This window comes from Mesocricetus auratus, unplaced genomic scaffold, assembly GCF_017639785.1.
Source record: "Mesocricetus auratus isolate SY011 unplaced genomic scaffold, BCM_Maur_2.0 Super-Scaffold_6730, whole genome shotgun sequence".
NCBI classification, from domain to species: domain Eukaryota; kingdom Metazoa; phylum Chordata; class Mammalia; order Rodentia; family Cricetidae; genus Mesocricetus; species Mesocricetus auratus.
The window spans coordinates 6,292,438-6,295,396 of record NW_024429184.1 but is presented as its reverse complement, the minus strand read 5'-3'; positions in this window follow the sequence as shown (position 1 = coordinate 6,295,396).

The window sequence follows — 2,959 nt, the reverse complement described above, 5'->3', positions numbered from 1 at the left end:
ATGAGACATTTTGTCCAAGTCCTTTGGGAGTCAAGGATGAAATTGACGTGCTGCTAATTGCAGGGTAGAACCGACGGGAAGCCAAAGGAGGGCTTTGTGGAGCAGGATTTCTCTATTGTGATCCATTGGGCCCCATCTGAAAGATGAGATACTTATTTATTAGGTGAATGGACGCTATAACTAACCTGTTTGTCACCTGAGATAATGGAAATCAGAAAAAACTTGAATAGTATTTTTAAAGCTATACTCCAGTTTAATAAATTGCTTAGGGGGGTGGGTGGGCATGGATTTTTCAAGTTTAAATTATCCCTTTCTTAGATGCCTGTAAAAAACTCTGCTATCAAAACCCTCTCCTTTGTTTTTATTTATTTGCTTACATATTTATTCACTCACTTAGTTTTAGACAGGGTCTCATTATGCAGCCCTCGTTGGCCTAGAGCTCACCAGCATTCCTGAGCACTGGGCTTACAGATGCATGCACCACAGTCAGCTTCTTAGTTGTTCCTTTAAGCTAAGGAAAGTTACTACCAGCTTTTTAAACAAAACTTTAAGGCAATACTGTAAGGATTCAGGCATTACGCTGGCCTGCCCCGTCACCTGGCAGAAGGCACTCAGGCAGCACTCTGGTCAGCCCAGGGTTCCAGGAGACAGACCCCTGCCCACTTAAGCTCTCTTTCCACTCTCCTCTCTCCTCTCTTTCTGCTCTTTCCTGCGCTCTCTCTTCCCGCTGTTCACCTGGGGCAGACAGGACTCTTCCTGTCTCCCTGGTCCCTTCTGTCCTCTCTCTGTCTCTGTCTCTTTACCTCTTTTCTCCCACCCCCCTTCTAATAAAGCTTCTCACTTAAACTCTGTCTGCCTGATGTGTTTGTCCCTCCCCCTCGGTCACCCTCACCAGCTATGGAATCCGCCATGGTCCCCCACGGCTAGGTCCCCCTCAAGCTTTATCCTAAAAGATACAGCTTCATGGATAACGTTACTGATAGACTCTCACATTCTTTTTTTTTTCCAGACTTACAGCTCCATGGAAAACATTACTGATAGACTCTCACATTTCTTCAGATTTTATATTTCACAAGGTTTACAGAGATTTAAAGAGCATGCAGTGATTGACGTGGTCCTTGGAGTATGTATCCTACCCATCCTTCCATGACGACTCTGCTAACTGAACACCGATTTAGGAGATGTGCCGTGTATACATACATATTCTGTAAGAAAGCTATGCTATTTTGGTCTCGGGCAATGGAGTATGTGTTTGTGGATACTTGTCACGTGGTCCGCTTAACAATGGAGTGGTTTCTCTTTGCTGCTGGTAGGGGTCAGAATGCACTTGCAATTTTGCGGGATCTTTTTCTGGACCCCACTGACTCAGCCTTCCAATTCTCATTGTGGGAACGCAAGAGACTTGTCTCCACTGCTACCTTAGGTAGGTCCGTTTTCTTCTGCTTTGAGACACAGTAGCCAAGAAGCAGGTGCTGAAGGGCTGAGCATGCAGGTGGGTGCTTTGAACCCCGGCACACAGAAGGACGAGGCGGGTGGGGGTCAGTGAGTCCCAGGCTAGCCTGATCTGCATAACCATGCCATCTGGAAAACAACAAAACAGGAAGCAGGTGCTGAAGCCAGACACAACTTCCCCCGTTTTCTGGACGGGATTGCCTGTATCCAGACACCTTTATGAATTCCTACATAGGAGTCTTTTTATTTGTCCAAGCATTAAGTCCTCATTTTGTTCATGTTGCTGGCGTGCTGGGCAAATCAAGCCATCTACTCAAATCTTAGGCATCTTGTGGGTACCAGCTGTATATGTATTTTCTTTCCAACCCTTTGTCATGTCCTTCCTTTGCCCGTTTTCTGGAGTAGAAGCTGTTAACTGGGACTTATTTCCTTAGCTTTCTCTTTAGAGCCTTAAGGCAAAAGACGCTACTTTCTCATTCTAAACTGAGAAGCTAGCCTGACTAGGCAGGATGAATAAAGTTAACATGCTGGTCCTGGGATCGTCATAACCCAGAGTCTGAACAGTGGGGAAGCTACAGGGAAACTTGTGGTAGGGAATTCAGAGGGGAGAGTGATTGGTTTCCTGCTTCTCGGTGAGGAAAGACGCACTTCCCTTCCCCCATCCAGACTCTCTTTATTTTATCTCACACAACAGAAGGTCAGAGAGACACAACTGACACGTTTGGTTATATGCTATTTTCCCTCGTGGTCACAAGATGGCTGCTCGGGGCTGAAGGCAGGCCATCACAAGGGATATATACATGCTGGATTCATCATGTGTGGTGTCTGTTAATGACTGCAGACAGCAAGAGACAATGGTTCATGGAGGTCTACAGTGTAAAGAGCAAACACACAGATATACACTGGCAATGAGTTAGCACTGGGGCCCACTTAAGAAAGCTATCAACCGCCCTGGACAAGACTAAAAGGAAAACCCAAACCAAACCTATAATAACAATACTTACAACCTGGGAAGTTGTCTTAGTTAGGATTTCTTGTTACTGTGAAAAGAGACCATGACCACAGCAACTCTTTTTTTTTTTTTTGGTTTTTCGAGACAAGGTTTCTCTCTATTGTTTTATTGTTTTGGAGGCTGTCCTGGAACTTGCTCTGTAGTCCAGGCTGGTCTCGGAACTCACAGAGATCCACCTGCCTCTGCCTCCCGAGTGCTGGGATTAAAGGCGTGCGCCACCACCGCCTGGTAGCCACAGCAACTCTTATAAAGAAAATGTTTAATTCAGGAGCTCACTTACAGTTTCAGAGGTTCAGTCAACTATCATGGTGCCAGCACGCAGGCAGAGGCGGTTCTGGAGATGAGACTGCTACATCTTGCAGGCAACAGGAAGTCCACCGCCACACTGGGCAGCACCCTGAGCATAGGAAACCTCAAAGCCCGCCCCTTCACTTCCTCCAACAAGTCCATACCTGCTCCAACAAAGCCACATCTCCTAATAAACACCCTCCTATG